The sequence below is a fragment of the Culex quinquefasciatus genome, chromosome 2 (assembly GCF_015732765.1).
Source record: "Culex quinquefasciatus strain JHB chromosome 2, VPISU_Cqui_1.0_pri_paternal, whole genome shotgun sequence".
NCBI lineage: Eukaryota > Metazoa > Arthropoda > Insecta > Diptera > Culicidae > Culex > Culex quinquefasciatus.
The window spans coordinates 196358763-196380464 of NC_051862.1; the positions used below are offsets into that span (position 1 = coordinate 196358763).

General features: G+C 32.3%; 1 protein-coding gene across 5 annotated transcripts in view; it reads right to left on the reverse strand.

The window, feature by feature from the left end:
• LOC6039116 (insulin-like growth factor-binding protein complex acid labile subunit) overlaps window positions 1-21702 on the reverse strand; it is a 470604-nt gene that overhangs the window by 110197 nt on the left and 338705 nt on the right. The gene's annotated exons all lie outside the window — the stretch shown is intronic.

The window sequence follows — 21702 nt, forward strand, 5'->3', positions numbered from 1 at the left end:
TGGGGGGGCACGGTACTTTTTGCCCCCCTTAAAATTAGGCAAATTTTGGAAGAAAAATATTCTTATTTTAAATATTACAAAAAAATCACAGGAATAATTGAAAATAATATTTAAAACTGAATTGGAATTGGATAGAATTCTTGTAAGCAATCTGTAAAATAGTTCAAAAACATATGTTGTTTTCTAAATAGACAACGTTTCATCTATACTACTACGCTCTCTTATGCTAACAAGGAAGGAAAACCAGCAAGCTTAGTATACAAGAGCAAACTTACGAAAACTCTTGCCAAAACAATCATCAAGTTTTCAGACGCAACATTCTGCGATTTGCCATTGTAGATCAGGATTTAGCGAAAATGAACTGAAACACTTTTCAAAATGGTCATTTTATGACAGCTTTATATTAAAAAAATGCTGATAAATTCGATATTTTTTGAGTAATTTTAGGTTATTTTTTTCTTGATTTCATTTTTAAAAATGCAAATTTTGGTAGTATCAAATTGTCATAATGCTTTTTTGATTTTATTAAAAACCGTATGTGTATCTTTTTGGTTATTCGTAAATTCTAAAATTCTAAAATTCTAAAATTCTAAAATTCTAAAATTCTAAAATTCTAAAATTCTAAAATTCTAAAATTCTAAAATTCTAAAATTCTAAAATTCTAAAATTCTAAAATTCTAAAATTCTAAAATTCTAAAATTCTAAAATTCTAAAATTCTAAAATTCTAAAATTCTAAAATTCTAAAATTCTAAAATTCTAAAATTCTAAAATTCTAAAATTCTAAAATTCTAAAATTCTAAAATTCTAAAATTCTAAAATTCTAAAATTCTAAAATTCTAAAATTCTAAAATTCTAAAATTCTAAAATTCTAAAATTCTAAAATTCTAAAATTCTAAAATTCTAAAATTCTAAAATTCTAAAATTCTAAAATTCTAAAATTCTAAAATTCTAAAATTCTAAAATTCTAAAATTCTAAAATTCTAAAATTCTAAAATTTAAAATTCTAAAATTCTAAAATTCTAAAATTTCTAAATTCTAAAATTCTAAAATTCTAAAATTCTAAAATTCTAAAATTCTAAAATTCTAAAATTCTAAAATTCTAAAATTCTAAAATTCTAAAATTCTAAAATTCTAAAATTCTAAAATTCTAAAATTCTAAAATTCTAAAATTCTAAAATTCTGTAATTCTAAAATTCTAAAATTCTAAAATTCTAAAATTCTAAAATTATTAAATTCTTAAATTCTTAAATTCTAAAATTCTAAAATTCTTAAATTCTTAAATTCTTAAATTCTTAAATTCTTAAATTCTTAAATTCTTAAATTCTTAAATTCTTAAATTCTTAAATTCTTAAATTCTTAAATTCTTAAATTCTTAAATTCTTAAATTCTTAAATTCTTAAATTCTTAAATTCTTAAATTCTTAAATTCTTAAATTCTTAAATTCTTAAATTCTTAAATTCTTAAATTCTTAAATTCTTAAATTCTTAAATTCTTAAATTCTTAAATTCTTAAATTCTTAAATTCTTAAATTCTTAAATTCTTAAATTCTTAAATTCTTAAATTCTTAAATTCTTAAATTCTTAAATTCTTAAATTCTTAAATTTAAATTCTTAAATTCTTAATTCTAAATTTAAATTCTTAAATTCTTAAATTCTTAAATTCTTAAATTCTTAAATTCTTAAATTCTTAAATTCTTAAATTCTTAAATTCTTAAATTCTTAAATTCTTAAATTCTTAAATTCTTAAATTCTTAAATTCTTAAATTCTTAAATTCTTAAATTCTTAAATTCTTAAATTCTTAAATTCTTAAATTCTTAAATTCTTAAATTCTTAAATTTAAATTCTTAAATTCTTAAATTCTTAAATTCTTAAATTCTTAAATTCTTAAATTCTTAAATTCTTAAATTCTTAAATTCTTAAATTCTTAAATTCTTAAATTCTTAAATTCTTAAATTCTTAAATTCTTAAATTCTTAAATTCTTAAATTCTTAAATTCTTAAATTCTTAAATTCTTAAATTCTTAAATTCTTAAATTCTTAAATTCTTAAATTCTTAAATTCTTAAATTCTTAAATTCTTAAATTCTTAAATTCTTAAATTCTTAAATTCTTAAATTCTTAAATTCTTAAATTCTTAAATTCTTAAATTCTTAAATTCTTAAATTCTAAATTCTTAATTCTTAAATTCTTAAATTCTTAAATTCTTAAATTCTTAAATTCTTAAATTCTTAAATTCTTAAATTCTTAAATTCTTAAATTCTTAAATTCTTAAATTCTTAAATTCTTAAATTTTAAATTCTTAAATTCTTAAATTCTTAAATTCTTAAATTCTTAAATTCTTAAATTCTTAAATTCTTAAATTCTTAAATTCTTAAATTCTTAAATTCTTAAATTCTTAAATTCTTAAATTCTTAAATTCTTAAATTCTTAAATTCTTAAATTCTTAAATTCTTAAATTCTTAAATTCTTAAATTCTTAAATTCTTAAATTCTTAAATTCTTAAATTCTTAAATTCTTAAATTCTTAAATTCTTAAATTCTTAAATTCTTAAATTCTTAAATTCTTAAATTCTTAAATTCTTAAATTCTTAAATTCTTAAATTCTTAAATTCTTAAATTCTTAAATTCTTAAATTCTTAAATTCTTAAATTCTTAAATTCTAAATTCTTAAATTCTTAAATTCTTAAATTCTTAAATTCTTAAATTCTTAAATTCTTAAATTCTTAAATTCTTAAATTCTTAAATTCTTAAATTCTTAAATTCTTAAATTCTTAAATTCTTAAATTCTTAAATTCTTAAATTCTTAAATTCTTAAATTCTTAAATTCTTAAATTCTTAAATTCTTAAATTCTTAAATTCTTAAATTCTTAAATTCTTAAATTCTTAATTCTTAAATTCTTAAATTCTTAAATTCTTAAATTCTTAAATTCTTAAATTCTTAAATTCTTAAATTCTTAAATTCTTAAATTCTTAAATTCTTAAATTCTTAAAAAATTCTTAAATTCTTAAATTCTTAAATTCTTAAATTCTTAAATTCTAAATTCTTAAATTCTTAAATTCTTAAATTCTTAAATTCTTAAATTCTAAATTCTTAAATTCTTAAATTCTTAAATTCTAAATTCTTAAATTCTTAAATTCTTAAATTCTTAAATTCTTAAATTCTTAAATTCTTAAATTCTTAAATTCTTAAATTCTTAAATTCTTAAATTCTTAAATTCTTAAATTCTTAAATTCTTAAATTCTTAAATTCTTAAATTCTTAAATTCTTAAATTCTTAAATTCTTAAATTCTTAAATTCTTAAATTCTTAAATTCTTAAATTCTTAAATTCTTAAATTCTTAAATTCTTAAATTCTTAAATTCTTAAATTCTTAAATTCTTAAATTCTTAAATTCTTAAATTCTTAAATTCTTAAATTCTTAAATTCTTAAATTCTTAATTCTTAAATTCTTAAATTCTTAAATTCTTAAATTCTTAAATTCTTAAATTCTAAATTTAAATTCTTAAATTTTAAATTCTTAAATTCTTAAATTCTTAAATTCTTAAATTCTTAAATTCTTAAATTCTTAAATTCTTAAATTCTTAAATTCTTAAATTCTTAAATTCTTAAATTCTTAAATTCTTAAATTCTTAAATTCTTAAATTCTTAAATTCTTAAATTCTTAAATTCTTAAATTCTTAAATTCTTAAATTCTTAAATTCTTAAATTCTTAAATTCTTAAATTCTTAAATTCTTAAATTCTTAAATTCTTAAATTCTTAAATTCTTAAATTCTTAAATTCTTAAATTCTTAAATTCTTAAATTCTTAAATTCTTAAATTTAAATTCTTAAATTCTTAAATTCTTAAATTCTTAAATTCTTAAATTCTTAAATTCTTAAATTCTTAAATTCTTAAATTCTTAAATTCTTAAATTCTTAAATTCTTAAATTCTTAAATTCTTAAATTCTTAAATTCTTAAATTCTTAAATTCTTAAATTCTTAAATTCTTAAATTCTTAAATTCTTAAATTCTTAAATTCTTAAATTCTTAAATTCTTAAATTCTTAAATTCTTAAATTCTTAAATTCTTAAATTCTTAAATTCTTAAATTCTTAAATTCTTAAATTCTTAAATTCTTAAATTCTTAAATTCTTAAATTCTTAAATTCTTAAATTCTTAAATTCTTAAATTCTTAAATTCTTAAATTCTTAAATTCTTAAATTCTTAAATTCTTAAATTCTTAAATTCTTAAATTCTTAAATTCTTAAATTCTTAAATTCTTAAATTCTTAAATTCTTAAATTTTTAAATTCTTAAATTCTTAACATATAAATTGATGTTAAATTTTCGATTTTTTTGAACATTGATTGTAATTTCCAAATTTCTGATTTTTTAAATTGCTGAATTTCAACTTTTGATTTCTTAACATTTTTAAGCCATGATTTTTTTTCAACCCTAGGAGTTTTTTAAAAAAATTAAAATTTTGGAATATTTATTTTTTTTCTGTTATTTTTTTCTAAATTGCAGATTTGAAAAAAAATGTTTTTTTAATGTGTATTTTCCAATTTCTAAAGTTCTAATTTTTTGCTTTTTACTTTTGTTTTCATCTTTAGAATATTTGTGTTGTTGAATTTTAAATACCTGATCATTTTTATTATTGACTGTTACTTCTGAAAAATAAGTGAGAATATGCCAATTAGAAGGAATTCGCCTTCCAAACATATAAAAATTCCCCAATAAACATTCTCAATCACGTTTTAATAAATTATCTTTTCAAGAAAAAAATGGATTCCGGATTTAAAAAACTCTTATCACATCGTAATATTCAAATTGGTAAAATTCGTGATATACAATAAACTTAAACATCAAATCGCCACTCTCACCTAACGATTTCGGAAAAAACCGAGCCCCCCCAACATTATGGACTAGTCGGCGCCTCTGATGGGGAGAGCACCCAAACCTCTTTCTACTCCAAGGAACCTTCCACCCCAGTGTTTGAACTGACTACCTTCGGATTGCGAGTCCAACCGCCGCCAGCGATTCCACCGGAGTAGGCTTGGTTTGGTGTGTTGTTTGTACTTGTGGCATGGAGACGACTCCTACACCTAAACGGCCTAACAACCAAGGCCGGGACCGACATTTTACTTCCTCATCCGATGGAAGGTATTGAATTAATTGAATTAAAATAATATATTGCTAATTTTGTTTGGATCGTTGAGCAATCAGCAATTTAACCCAAACCTAACAACCACCAAACCACTTTCCTGCAGCTCATAATCTTCACCCGATCGATCAACCTGTTACCAAAAACCGGTCGCGAGGAACCTCTCTGATTACGGTGCCACACGTCCCAGCCTCAAACCGCTGAACCGACTTTAAATCATGTCCCGCCAATATAACCAATCAGCTTACATTTCTCCTCCCCACACAACACCATATAATCATCGTTTCAACCAATTGTTGCCGCCATCGATTTCGTTCCCACGACCTGCTGTTAAATTCACCCCGGCCCGTCTTCAGAGCTCATCGAAACGATTTCTGGCAGCCGGACGACCACGCGGTTCAAACGGAAGTCCCTGGAGCCACCACCCGAGATGATGGTCGTCTTGAGTTGGGTCGGTTTTCAGGAGCGCCCGCTCCTCTCGAATCACACATAAACCAAAAAGATGAAGCAGATAATTGCCGGTGTTGGGCGCCTCAAGAGCTGTGTTTTGTGTGCCCAAGCCCAACTCCAAGATGTGGCGAAAAAGCCGGAGCCCGAGAAAGAGTCCATAAATAATGACCTTCTTTCTCCTCAAGTCTGAGCCGCGGCAGCCCAGCTGGGACAAACGCCCCCCGGTCCATTTCTGGCAGGCTGCGTTGAGTTGAGTTGAGTTGGTTGGTTGGGTTGTTTCAATCACAATCATCAATTAAATTAATCATCCAAGATTTTACGGCAGATTACGAAGCCGACGCTGACGACGAGTAACGATCCGCGGAAGTGGCTGTAGAAGTGATTCTCTACATTGGCCGTGAAGAATTGCGCGATGTTTGCCTTAAGGTTAAGGTTAATGGTTGTTTGCTTAAGTTGGGCGAACGTTTACAAGTTACGCAACATTACCCGCCGAGAGTGGTTGAGATTTGAAGATGTAATGTTCTGACGACGGTGGTGATGTTACGAGTCATTATCGTAGGCTAGGTATACGAGTTGAAGCTGTAGTGTTTGACCAATAACACAGTTTTTAATTTCAATATGTTTTCAAGGTCTCTATTGAGGCTAATACCTTTTCAACACAATCGAAAATTGTGCCATGAACCAGGGGATGTCACTAGGTATTTTTCGAAATTTAATTTTACTTGTTATCCTAGTCTCATATACTCTTTTTTATGCTGACCATATTTTCTAGCAATTTTCTAGCAATACTTTGAAAATCGGCAATTAGTTTCTGAGATTTGGCCTCTTAACGAAAATGATTTTTTCTAAGTTTTACCTAAATTGCCTGTTACCGTAAAACGGGGTGACTTTGAAAGGTTTGAGAATTTTCCGCTCAATGAAACGTACAACTCGTACGAAATGGTATGTAATCACATTGACCGTGGCAGAGAAATGTTCTAAGTATCTCAATAAGAACTTTTCATAAAACTTTGAAAAGTTTAAAAAGAAAGTTAACTATTATTAAGAAAATGTTCATGAATAGCATTAGTTCAATCTTTTCAAAAGTGCCATCATTTTCTCAATGAACATGATTTCGAGTTGGAAAACGGAATGCATTTTCATATTCTTTGGTAAATTTTCCAATTGGAGAAGGTAAAATAAGATTGTAAATAACAAATAATATTTGTTTTTGAAACAAAATTCGAAAAAGTTTCCAGATTTACAGAAATTTTCAGTTCAACGAATTTCATCTGAATGTGAAAACATTTGATTCGTGCTAAATGTTTCAAATGCAATATATATCGATAATTTTATTAACCAAACTAGTTTTAAACGAATTTCAGGCAAAATTCTGACTTTTTAACAATTTTACAAAAAAATAAAAAAATTGTTAAAAAGATTGTAATAAAATAGTTAACTCAATATAAACACTGAGTTTTTTTTCTTAAAAACTATATTATTAACCTTAATAATGGTACATTTAACGTAAAATTAAAGTAAGAACACCTTAAATCTGATTCAAACAAAAAAAATCTATGACTATCAAAGTCACCCCGAAATTCAAGCTAAAAATTTTCAACGTAACAATTTTTTTAAACGCTTTTGAAAAAACTTTTTTTTTAAATATAGTGCATGGAAGCCTACTCCGGTGGAATCGCTGGCGGCGGTTGGACTCGCAATCCAAAGGTCGTTAGTTCAAACACTGGGGTGGAAGGTTCCTTGGAGTAGAAAGAGGTTTGGGTGCTCTCCCCATTCAAGCCTTCGGACTCCTAGGTTCGAGCAGAAACTTGCAATAGAGACCACAAAAGACCTGAGGGTCGTTAAAGTGGATGGTTTGATTTTTTTTTTTTTTTTTTTTTTGCATGGACTTTGTGTGGTCTTATCAGTTGAAAATATTCTATAAATAAATTGAAATCCTATTATTGTCACCCCGATTTACGGTATTTTAAAATGTTGATGCCTCTGAAATTATTGGTTCGATTTTTAATGTCAAAAATGAAAGTTTCCGCGGTCTTAACTTTAAAAAAATAATAATATATTCAATTCAATTCAATTAGTTTTTATTAGTAAAGAATCAATTCACAATTTCGTAATTCTTATATCCTAATAGAGTTTTGGAGTACCTTTCAACTATGATTTGTACTATAGTTCATTTTGATGTAATTGGATATTCTAACAATGGATTTGCCAACAGAAGGAAAAATTATTTTAAAAAAACCTTCTAAATTTGCTATGGAAAAGGATAGAGATAGAAAAGCTTAAAACTAGATCACAGTTTGTTTTGTCTTTTGACGTCGAAAACTTCGCTGCACAAGGCAGCTTATCCGTTGTAGATATACTTCATCATAAGCTCACTCAGAGCTTGGAATTGTTCTGCCTTGTTCCGGCAGGCACGAAAGCGCGTGAGCATCTCTCCAGCAAGAGCGAAAAACTCGGGAAGCGTGAAGAGATCATCTCCGGTAACGTCTGCTTGTCCCGGTGAAGTACCGCTTCCAGAAGCGGCTACTCTAGCGTACGAACCTCCCCAACCGGGAGGGAACGCTGGGTTGGTCGATGGAACCGCTCCGCCGCCAGCTGCTGCAGCGTTCGTGCTCGAAGTCTTTGGAGGTTGGCGGGACGCTGGCGCTTTCTTCTTCTTGTCCTGCTCCTCGAGGTACTTTTTCCGCGCGGCACAGCCACGGAAATTCGCCGTGTGGTTTCCACCACAGTTCGCGCACTTGACGCGCGCTTTGTGCTGCTGGGCGTTTTCCCCCAGCTGGTCTTTCCGCGGAAGATTGCACCTTTCGGTGAAGTGGGTCTCACCGCACTTAACGCACCGGGGCGGAAGATTACAGTTTCTTGAACCGTGTCCGAATTTTTGACAGCAGTGGCATTGCGCTGCATCGGTCGGATTCTTCGTGTAGAATCGCCACGTCACGAAGAAGCCGTCCAGTGCTTTGATCTGCCGTAGGTCCTGGATTTTGACCGACCCACGATCGAAGTACAGGAGGTACAAGGTGTACGTACCTGTCACCGTTGTCGATTTCGAGAGCACCTTAACCTCTCGAGGCTTAACCTTGACGCCCGACAGGTGTTCTTCCAGGTCGGAGATCGGGCGGTCCGGATATCCCTGAAGGACGATCTTCACTGGGACCTTCTCTGGGTCAAATGTGAAGAATTTGAAGTTTCGCAACTTCAACTTCTTCACTACCAAGTCGAAATTCTGTTTTTTATGCGTAATCACTTGCACAGAAGTTTTGCTAATTTTGAGACAATATTGGAGTCTCTCAAGCAACTCGTCAACATCGTCCGCCAACGTATCCAAAACAAAAATTGGAGGTGGTCGTCGTTCCTTCGGAGAGTTACACTTTTTCTGCTTTCCTTGCTTGCGCGCAAGTTCGTCATCGTCATCGTCGTCGCTAGCACTGCTGCTGTCACTGGCGGTGTTGTTTTCTTCTCCACTCAGCATCTCAAATTCGTTGCTGGTGGGAACGTTGGAAGTGGTTGTTGTCGTAGTGCTGGTGGACTGCTGCTGCTGCTGCTGGTCGGAAGTACTTCCGGATGCCCGGGTCGATTGTCTCGTCCGTACTGGGGACTCACGTGGACGGTATGACACGTGTAAAAAAAGAAGGATCGGTGACGTCACCGGGCACGCTCCCGTGCGCGATGGCGGTCGATGCGGCGTTGGTATGTTTACCTTTCTGCACTCTGCCGGTAGATGAACTTCACGGGTTTTTTCGAGGCCGCACTCGAACTGCCACGGCCACGGCCGGCCCTTGGCATGCTGGAGCAGCAAACTCGCGGGTAAACACTGTTAATTACGGCGAAAAAATCGAAAAGTTTGAGGAGCTCCGAACAGTTGACTGTTGCTGGCTGGTGTTGCCAGTCCCCAATAATAATATATAAAAATTCAGTTAAGGAAATTCAATTTATTATTTAATGAAAAAAAAATTATTTATTTAATGAAAAAGTCTGGAATTACATTCAAAAGGCATCCATTTTTTCTAAATTATCTTTAATCTCAACTCCAACATTGTTGAAGACATATTTCCTGGTCAGCATATTAACCCTCTAACGCCCATGGTTACTCCAGAGCACCACTAATTTTTGTCTTCAAAACTAAATTTCTCTGCAACCAACCATTTTTTCAACCTGGTTCAACCTACATTAGTTTATATAGAATGTTAACTTATAATAATTAAAATTTCATCCAATTCGGTCGATCCAGTTACGAGCAATGGAGAAAAACGTAAAAAATCTAGATTTAGAAGGGGTTAAAAAAAAAATATTGTCAGCAATTTAAAAATATTTGTTCAGGTGTGCTTTTCATTCAAGAAGTATGTTTCTAAAATGCAAAAAAAAACAAAAAGAATTCATTAATGTATACACTAACAGGTGCTATAACTTGGAAACGGAACATTTTATACAAAAAATAAAATTAATGTTAAGTTCCTTTCAATCGCAAATTTGATGTTTGTCCAGGTTTTCAATATTTTCCAAAACACGCAACAAAAATCATAACTCATAAACTGGAAATGGTTTTTAAGTTCCTCAAAACATTTAGAAACCGAAAAAATAAAATGTTATTATAAATTATTATTTGGTGATAAAAAGTTGATTAAAAATTACGATTTTTTCCGTGTACCTTTTTTCCGGAAATTCCTAATCAGAATCTTAACAATAAAAAAATCATGTTAATATTGAATCTAGCTAGAGGTCAGATAAAAATGTGTAATTTCACCTCTGAAAATGCGTAATTTTACTACTATTCTGGTATAATGTCACTTATCCAGTCTAAATTGGGGAAAAATAACAACATGAAAGAGTTCATATTCTACCTACCAAATCAACACAATTTTTCGCTGTGTACAACTTTACTGAAAACACCGAATCTATCAGAAAACCCATCTCAATATGCATAATTTAAAACATTTGCTAACATATTATGTATGATCCGCCTCCAAGATTGTAAATAGAAATGAATGGAAAAACGAATGACGAATGATCTTTTGACTTATGGAAAAGGATTCATACACATCAGATAAATGAACATTTAAAAATTGCGGAATCGTAAAGAACTAACTTCTACAAACAGAAAACAGAAACAGCAAAAAAACAAAAGAGAAAAACAGCATCAAAAAGTAAAGGAAAAAAGGCAGCAAACATTTTTGCCGAGTTTAGTTGGTTTTCATGAATATTAAAAATATACTCTGTACAAAATAATAAAAAAATATGCAATATAATATTTTCAAGGAAAAAATATTCTAATAGTGTTAAAATACCTCGTTTTCTAGTTAAAGCTTATAAAGGGATAATATCAAGAAAAAAAGTAATTTCTTGATTTTTCAAAATACTGCAAATAATTGTTAATATAACCTTTATATTACAACAGCATGTTTTTAAATTTTAAAAGCATAACAATAAACGAAAAAAAAATTAAAATTGCATAAAACAAATGCAGTAAAGTAGAAAAAAAAGTTGCTTATGACTATCATCTGATCACGAGACAAAAAGACAAATAAACACACTGGGTAAAAGAGAATGGAATCGGTAATGTTTAGTCTTTATACATGGGTAATTCTCCGCCAACTCACACAGCAGTTCGATTTGCGTGAAACTTTGTCCTAAGGGATAACTTTTGTCCCTGATCACGAATCTGAGGCCCGCTTTTTGATATCTCGTGACGGAGGGGCGGTACGACCCCTTCAATTTTTGAACATGCGAAAAAAGAGGTGTTTTTCAATAATTTGCAGCCTGAAACGGTGATGAGATAGAAATTTGGTGTCAAAGGGACTTTTATGTAAAATTAGACGCCCGATTTGATGGCGTACTCAGGATTCCGAAAAAACGTATTTTTCATCGAAACAAACACTAAAAAAGATATAAAAATTCTCCCATTTTCCGTTATTTGACTGTAAATTTTTTTGAAACATGTCATTTTATGGGAAATTTAATGTACTAGTCGAATTTACATTGACCTAGAAGGGTCATTTTTTTGTTTAGAACAAAATTTTTCATTTTAAAATTTCGTGTTTTTCTAACTTTGCAGGGTTATTTTTTAGAGTGTAACAATGTTCTACAAAATTGTAGAACAGACATTTACAAAAATTTTGATGTATAGACATAAGGGGTTTGCTTATAAACATCACGATTTTATTGCGATTTTACGAAAAAAAGTTATGAAAATATTTGTCGTCGTTGATCATGGCCGTTCATGGTCACCCGCGACAGACACGGACGACGAAACAAAGAAAAACGCAAAAAGTAACTTTTTTGCAATTCCGTCGTTAAACTACTTACTTTTCCTGTCATTCTTGAACGATGAAATAGCCTACTTTTCTGTACCAAAAATAACAGAATCGAATAGCAACATTTTTCAAAATAAATGCTGAAAAGTTCTACTTTTCAGCACTCAAATGGGTGCTGAAAAGTTGAACTTTTCAGCACTTGTTTCGAAAAGTAACACTTTTTAACATTTTTTTGATTTAAACGATTTATTGACAAAATACATGAAAATTTAACATAAAATTTCACTCAGTGTGTGTTTTTTTTGAATTGCAAAAAATGTTGTATGGAACTCGTTGCAAAACTTGGTTTTTTCAGCACTCTTCGTATTTATCCAACTCGGTGAACCTCGTTGGATAAATGTACGACTCATGCTGAAAAAATCCTCTTTTTGCAACTTGTTGCATAAACTACTATTTCAAAACTTTTTTCGTAAAATCGCGATAACTCGTGATGTTTATAAGCAAACCCCTTATGTCTACATATCAAAATTTTTGTAATTGTCTGCTCTACAATTTTGTAGAACATTGTTACACTCTAAAAAATAACCCTGCAAAGTTAGAAAAAGACGAAATTTGAAAATGAAAAATTTTGTTCAAAATAAAAAAATGACCCTTCTAGGTCAATGTGGATTCGACTAGTACATTAAATTTCCCATAAAATGACATGTTCCAAAATTGTTTACAGTCAAGTAACGGAAAATGGGAGAATTAAAAAAAAATTGTGTTTGTTTCGATGAAAAATACGTTTTTTTCGGAATTCTGAGTACGCCATCAAATCGGGCGTCTAATTTTACATAAAAGTCCCTTTGACACCAAATTTCTATCTCATCACCGTTTCAGGCTGCAAATTATTGAAAAACACCTCTTTTTTCGCATGTTCAAAAATTGAAGGGGTCGTACCGCTCCTCCGTCACGAGATATCAAAAAACGGGCCTCGGATTCGTGATCAGGGACAAAAGTTACCCCTTAGGACAAAGTTTCACGCAAGTCGAAGAGGGGTCGGGGCAACTTTTCCAGATTTCGTGTGAGTTGGTAGAGAATTACCCACTTAGCATTTGAACTGCAAATTTCAACCAATAAATTATTACAAATAGTACTAACTTGATTATTCCAAGGGCTCTAAAAAGTCAGTGCTGATATGCAATTGCAGAAATGTTATGGCAAATTTTCCTAATCAAGTAAGGGACAAACAATTAGCTGATTTTTTTAAATCTTGTGAAATCGATTATAATCTATTCAAAATACATTTTATAATGCTTATTAATGTATTTTTAATCAGATGAACACTTTAAAAGCCTTTAAAAATGAATTTTTAGACTACAGATTGATAAAAAATATTATACTTTTGGGGTTTTTTCTTCAACGTATATTTTTCATTTATGAAATCGCATAAAAAAATGAAGGACCTCGAAGAAAGAGATTGTATCAAACTTTGAAAATCAACTGTCAGGGGTGAGGGGTCAGAACATCTTTTTTATTCATTTGGTTTTTTTTAATTTTTGATATCAGTCATTTAAAATTTTGACAGGCCTTAGATTATGCATTGTCTCATCTCTAATTAAATTACATAATACTTTCCTGACACCTCCCAGTACGTTTCACTACCGAAACCCGCTTTAATTTGCATCCTTCCTTCGCTTAAGCCACCTCAAGCCTAACCTAATCAATATCTTCCAGGAAAACCCCGCCCGAGCCCATGTATCAAGTCATTGTTGTGGCGTGGCTCGTCTGTCTATGCCATATAATTTAATTTTCCTGAATTTCCCACGCCTTCCGTTGGATTTTCGGGGCAACTTTTGTGTGTCACCCCGGGAAAGTCAGCTGATGCTTACCGGTGGAAAGCCTTAATTTCCCAACCCGCCATCCCATCCATCATTCCCATCTGGGCCGGCCGGGCAAATTTGTCTGGTGGAGTTTCGTCACCAGACTTTTCACGGTCCTTTCTCAGGGAACGAAGATGGGACCGACGATGAGCTTGAACGTTGTCACAGTCAACTCCCGGCGGGCAATGTTTGCGTTCACTTCAGAGTTTTTTTTGTGTTGTTCCTCGAAAGATGAGTCGACGGGGTAATTTGGGACTCATTTGTCGGTGGCGGCACTGATTTAAGCTCTAATTTGTCTCTCCCGAAAGGGGGACGTCTGTGTGGGGATTGAGAAGAAGAAGCTGGAGCCACAGATGTAGCTTCTTCAGGTTACATTCTAGGAAAAGGGTCAACAGGCCCCGTAGATTTGGATAACGATCCGGAATTTCCGGTCCCCTGGTGCCTAATGTGACGTGGGTCCAAAACACCCCGTTTGATTACATCGAGCGCCCGAAATCAGCACGCGAGTTCAACCAACAATTTCGGCGCGGAGTCTTTAATTCACGGTTCCACATCCGACGACGCCACCCAGGCGTAATGTGGGCCATGAATCATCACCCAAAATTGAAGTCTCGTGGCAGACGGTCGTTGTCTTTTGATTTATTTGGGTTTTTTTGAAGTCGTGTGTTGTTTTCAATTATTGAGCTACCTCCGTGCTGGGACACGGGTCGTTGAGCTTTGATTAAAGTTTCCCGGTCTGGCGGTTAAGGTGTGGTTTTGGTGCTGATTTGCTGTGGGATAATCGAATTAACGACCCCCACACTGATGACAGCGTTTGATCTTGAGGAATTTTGGTACTTTGGTTGGAAACATTAGAATGATATAGAATAAGCAGAACATCACCTCATTAATATTCAACTTCATTTTCCCTTCATACTCAAAGACAACCAGCTAATCTTAGCCGCTGGAAAACTTTCAACGCCGTTATCACGCTCCAAGTAGCAAACATCTCACTCAACAGACCGTTAATTATTATTCGTCCATAATCTCGAACGTCAATGAGAAGGAGGCGACGGCCCACCTTTCCCTGAGCCAATCAACTTTAAATTCCCCCCAGCGCATGAACTCCAGCCGCCTCTCTTTCTTGTAGACTCAGGACACAGTCAAAATTTAATTTACACTTGTTGTCTTTTCACAGCAGAAAAAGTAGGACGAAAAAATGTTTTTTTTATAAACCAAATTTTCAGTTTTTGCTTTTTCGGTGTTTTTGAAAACCGCCTTGAGTCAGGGCGCAAAACTGCAAAAAGCAAAACTGAAAATTTGGCTCCAGATATTTAAAGTTTCTCTTATGAATGTGATTGAAATTTTAAAATTTCGTTTCATAGATATCACTCGAAAGAGCAAAGAGAGTCTTGTTCACCCTTGATATGCTCTCTCAGTAAGAACCAGTGCTCATGACTTTTTTGTGATAGGTGACAGAACACTCCTATAGAGGAGAAAAGCAACTCGCGACAAAATTTCGAGGCTAGGAATTTTGACAGGTATGATTTTCATAAAGTATTCGCCTCCTTTTCTCTCCCACAGAAAACCTGGGAACGAGGTAGCTGTCAAACTAGGCCAAAATGTTAAAGTCACTCACAAAATGAACTTTGAGTGATTGGAGTTCATTTCTTTTTCTCTATAGAGGATCATTTTTTTTCTCTATAGAGGAAAAAATCGTGACGTCAGAAATGAACTCAAATCACTCAAAGTTCATTTTGTGAGTGACTTTAACATTTTGGCCTAGTTTGACAGCTACCTCGGTCCCAGGTTTTCTGTGGGAGAGAAAAGGAGGCGAATACTTTATGAAAATCATACCTGTCAAAATTCCTAGCCTCAAAATTTTGTCGCGAGTTGCTTTTCTCCTCTATTGTCTTCACCACGACAACCTGATTTGACATTCTGCTTTCGTTCGTTTTATACTGGGTGCTGAATAGTGGTTCGCAAAACGGCCTCAATTTTGAACTGTCGAAGTGGAACCAATTTACTGTTCGCCAAAAGAAGAGAGTATTGTTATCGAAAATTATTTTTTTTTTTTTGCATGGATGAAAAATGTGTGGCTTTTGAGAACCTGGAGTTGAAGTCAAGAAATCTTAAGAAAGTTGAAAGCGAGATCGTCCTTTTTTTATAATTACGAATGGATGTTTTTTATGGAGTCCATGCGGGTTGTAACCATCCAGAAGCTGTATTTATTGTATGATTTCGTTTGAAAACCTGGTTTAGTGAAAATCCATTCTGTTTATTGGATCAGCTTCTCAAGAATTAGCCATGTTTTTTTCGCTGAATCAGAAAGAGCTGCAGGATTTCAAAATCAGACAAGGAATTTAATAAAACACATACTACTGATTATAGAACAGTTCATCTACCAGCAAGAAAAAGTCATGCTTGTGCTTGAACATCCTCCTACAATGTAGATGTAAACAAAGTGGTTTCACGTTACGCATTCTCTCTATTCATCACCCAGGTTTTACACACAAACGAAGTCACTCACACAGTCATTGGACTCCCTCTAGAAAACAAATTTTCTTAGAGAACCGTCGTTTGACATTCTATCGAGATTCCGATCATCTCTCCCATGATTGCATTCATATGCAAACACAAGACAGAGAGAGACGAAAAAACGAGAGCAAGAGAAAGAGCATGTTGCGTCGTTCGGGCGGTTGCTTGAGTGGTGCTCATTTTCGTTCGTTTCGTCTTTGTGTTTACGTTAGCCGACCGTCGCCAAACAATGATTTCGTTCAAATTTTGTTCACGGAATGAAGAACTGAAAGAAAGTTCTGTTAAATATCGTGCAGTCCCATTCAGTGACAGATCCCGTTTTAAGCATTGATTAGAACTCGCCAAGTTAATTGTAGAAGAATCTTTCTTTGTTGTAACAGTTGAATTTGATTTTTCTTTCCTGATTTAATTCTTATTGTATATTTAGTTTTTTTTTTTATAATTTATAAACCTTAATTTTTCGTACTGTACATCTTTGCTTCTGTTTCTCTTTGAACAAGATCAACGCACGGAAACTTTGGTCGTTCTTTCGCTCCCTTATCCGGCTTATCATAGCTGTCGAATCTTTCCGTCGTCCAGACGTGTTTTCCCTTTTTCCTCTCCTTATCAAGAAATTCGTGCAACAGGGGAAAATTTCTCTCTCAGTTTGTTCGATGAGGCCATCAATCTTGATACCGAGTCCGAGTCTGTTGCTGTTCGCTTTGGGAAGCACAAGTTTTTTCATTCTTTTACTTTTGAGAGGTATTTTTTTTTTTGTTTCCTCTAGAGTGTATCGGGAGCACTTGAAAGTTGAAAGCATTTTTAAAGTGGGGCTTTAGGAAAATAAACTTGAAGGAAAAAACATCAAATTTTCCGATTTTCCATTTACGGCATAAATAAAAATAAAAATACCATCTGATTTTTTTTTTCGAAATCATGAATATAATTTAAGAAAGGTAGCCTCAACATTCAATTGCAAAAAATTACCACAACCTTTTCATTACGACGAAACGACCGAGAATCGATTGCCAGGTAAAGCAAGGCAGCAAAAAAAAAATCGAACTTGTTAAAGCACGCTATAATTCAACAGTCTCAAGTCAGCTCACATCCGCTCCGAATCAATGATCAGGGCCCTTATCTAAGGTTCGTTTCCGAGCCTCAAAAAAAAGTGAGAGAGAGAGAGCAAAAAAAACGAAATGAAAATGTAGCAAATCTCCCAAAGGATGCTCGAGAATCTTGAATAAATTGTTCGACATGAGTGCTTCTCCTTAACGATTTCTGGGCCTCCTCCTATTTCTTCTTCCTCTTCTGACAATTGGCAAACACACGCACTCAAAGGCAGCATCTCTCCCGAAAGAGGAAGTCAACCTGGCGACGGGGAAGAGAGACGAGGGAGAGATTAAAAAGTCGTTTCAGTTCGCGCACGACGGCGGCGGCACGCAGTCACTTGAAAAGTGTAAGATAAGAAAGAGAGACTCGAAGAGTCGCGTGGAAGCCAGTCACAGCAAGAGACAGCCTAAACGTCCGGTCAGGGACTGGTGCTGCTCCAGGTGAGGAAATGAGACCCTCGGGAGAGCGAGGATTGAAATCAAAACCAACAACCTCGGCGGCGGCGGAGGCATGTGAAATCTGAGCAGCGCACTTTGGTAATCGTTTCTTCGTGAAATGTTCGTTTTATGAGCTTGTAATTTCTGGTGGAATTACTGCCATTTCCCTTCATGATGCAGGGTTTAATGTTTGAATTGCTTTTTTTTTAATTCACTCTGATTTTTTATAAGTATTTTTGAACTTCAAGCTACATTTTTTTGCAAGAAATCACCAAAAAAATTTGTCAAAATTCAACAACAAAAAATATTGAAAACAATGCAAGTAATGGCAATAAGAATATCGAAATTCATAGCTTTCGATGTCGGAAAGGGCAAATAGTATTATAATGTTATAGGCTTCTTTGTCCCTCTGGTCATGTCTGTATCATATCCATCTAATTTTGTTTTGGTAAAGGAAACAAAGCAAAACCATAATGACAAAATTGGATGGAGATTTTCTATCATTTAATAATAAACCGTCATTGACGATTGAGATTGGATCAACGTGAATCTTTACGGATTTTGCAATTTCTCGGGTTCTTTTCAATGAAACTTATTTCATTTTAAAGGGTTGCGTAGAGGACATCTTAAGAAACCTTTGCTGCGAAAATCACGTTTCTTGAACAAATGCTGTCATTTTGGCAGCCTTCTAATGTTGGGGTACGTTTTTGGCCAAAAATGGGTTAATTTTCAACCGTGAGTTCAATTTGTTGGGTGGTGACGTGCGGTCAATTGTGTGTGGAAAGAAAAGCATTTTATTTCGTGTTTCATTCTGATTGGCTTGCTCAAGTCCTTCCTACATCATCGTTGATCGGGAGGCACGACGTCGTGTGAATTGTTGCATTAAAATAGGTTTAAGTGTGACTGTAAATTACTGTAAAAAGTCTTTCCTTAATCATCATTGATCGAAAGGCAAGCTGAAGGTTTAAGTCGTCTGGGTAATCGTGATGATAAATTACATTTATTCAGTATTTAAATACCTGTGCGCGAGTGTTTTGGTGTGCTAATTAGAAAGACCTTCCCATAGCATCGTTGCTCGGAAGGCTCGCTGACGGGTTTGTTATGAAAGTCCTCCCCATAGCATCGTAGCTCGGGAGGCATCGAAAAGCCAATACCTTATCCTACTAACCAAAAAAAATAATCACGTGATGCTTGAAGGAGATGCTGTGGATTCAGCGGTCTCAAGCGGTATCAACAAGTATATAGCGAAAAACTGTGTGCTTGATGAGTCTGCAACTTCAACTATCGGACTAACATTCCTCCCTTTCGTTGAACTGCAGGCTTCTTGGGAGGGCGCCGGTATTGACTAATAAAGTCGGGGTCTTCAGGGGTTAAACAGTGAACGGATGGTTTGCTCCCACTGATCATTTTTGATTCATTGTTTAACTTCAGCTGATCTGTCAATAACGGAGTAGCAGCTCATTGGCAGTCAACCATGCTCATGCTCAAAAATGGGTTAATTTTCAACCGTTTATAATTTAAGGTAGAGTTCGTCAAATTCCACCACATTTTGGAAAATGTTGGTAAACTAAACTAAGGATTGCAAAAAAACGGGGCAGGTGTAAAGTGCATCATAAACATATTTTTCAAAAGAAATGTGTTCTCAACTTTAAATTAATTAGATTATCAATAATTTTCCTGCACTTATTTTAATTTTCATCATGTTTGGATCGGTATTTTTTTTGTCAAAATGACTTTTTGATAAAAAGTATTTGTTTGTTCAAACTGATTTTTATAAAAAAAAAACTAAGGCTGGTACAAATATTTTTAAAAGTTTTTGTCACCCCCCCCCCCCCCTTCAAAATTGGCCCGAAAAATCAGGGGTCAAAAAAAATTTTTAAAATAAACTTCAAAATTTCAATGAAAATTCAAGTGCAACCAGCTGAAATCAAATTAAAATACATTCTTCTGCGTTTTAAATCATTTTTAGCATGTTTGGGTTTATTAAAAAATCTTAAGATTTTTTGAAAATTTTCGATGCAAAATCTTTTTTTTCGATACAATTTTTGTTTTTGTCAGATCTTAGATTTTTTGAAAACTAATGATTGCAAAACAACTGAACAAGTGTAAAATGCATTTTAAAACACATTTTTCATTTAAATGTGTAGACTATGGCTTGTTATTTAAATTTTTATATTTTTTTTTATTTTTTTGCCCCCCCCCCCCCTTGACCTCGGCCAGGGCCGAGGGACAAAAACTTTTTTAAATATTTGCATCGGCCTAATGATTGTAAAACAACTGCAAACCCTTTGTTGCTTTGAAATATTGAAACCAAGGCTTTCAATTTCTATTTATTTAACCCTTTGGGTTTAAAACGTATTTGCAATGGCCTTAAATAGAAAACAATAAAAAAAAATCTATTTAAAAAGTAATTAATGCTTTTCTAAGCTTCGTTTTTGGAAATAATTTGTTTCTAAATATTTATGACTAAAAATTTTTCTCACAAAGAAAAAGTAAGTACAATAGAAATAAAGTTATCACAGAGCTAATTTGTTTGTTGTGATTTTTGACTTGTCATTGTTGAAAGAATGATTAAACATAGAGATTTAACCGCGTCCTAACCTGCTTTATTTTTAAGAAATGCTACATACTTAAATAAAAGGTTGAATTGTATAATTCCTCTTTTTTGAGTTATTTTAATTAAAAAATTTATAAAATTCAACAGAAACCGATAATAGTTTAAATGTTTCAAATGTAAAACAAATTTTGTTTTACACAAAACCAGTAACCATCATTTTTTAACTTTGTTAAACTTTAGGAAATTGAGCAGTTTTCTAGGATTTCGGTCAATCGATTTTTTTTTGTATTTTTTAATCCGACTGAAACTTTTTTGGTGCCTTCGGTATGCCCAAAGAAGCCATTTTGCATCATTAGTTTGTCCATATAATTTTCCATACAAATTTAGCAGCTGTCCATACAAAAATGATCTATGAAAATTCAAAAATCTGTATCTTTTGAAGGAATTTTTTGATCGATTTGGTCTCTTCGGCAAAGTTGTAGGTATGGATTTGGACTACACTGGAAAAAAATAATACACGGCAAAAAAAATTGGTGATTTTTTTATTTAACTTTTTATCACAAAAACTCGATTTACAAAAAAAACACTATTTTTATTTTATTTTTTTTATATACATAAAATGTCAACTTTTCAGAAATTTCCAGGTTGTGCAAAAATATTTATTCAATACTCATTTTAAAATTAAATAAAAAAAATCACCAAATTTTTTTACCGTGTACTATTTTTTTTCCTGTGTAGTCCGTATCCATACCTACAATTTTGCCGAAGAGACCAAATCGATCAAAAAATTCCTTTAAAAGATACAGATTTTTGAATTTTCATACATCATTTTTGTATGGACAGCTGCTAAATTTGTATGGAAAATTATATGGACAAACAAATGATGCAAAATGGCTTCTTTGGGCATACCAAAGGCACCAAAAAAGTTTCAGTCGGATAAAAAAATACAAAAATTAAAATTGAAGAAAAAAGACCGATTTCGTAGAGAATTGCTCAATTCATAAAGTAATTTCCATAAAAATACAAAGTACTGCTTGTGGTCGAAAGATTGCAATTTACAGAAAAAAATGTTGTTGCCGTATACGGAAAATAAACATGTCCAGGATGATTTTTTTAGCTATAAGATGAAGAAAAAAAAACTAAACATTTTATTTTATGCAACAATGTCAAGAATGATCGATCAAATCTATTACAGTTGATTTCAGCATGATAATTTCAAACAAAGAAAAATATCGTTTATGTGTTTATTCTTTTATTTTATTCATAAAATTATTAACAATAAGGAGATACGAGAATTTTTATTTACATTTTAATTGACACCATGACCCAAAATTGATTTCAATTGAACCGGAGATTTCTAATAACTATCGTCCCGAAATCATACTCACCACAACTCGATTTT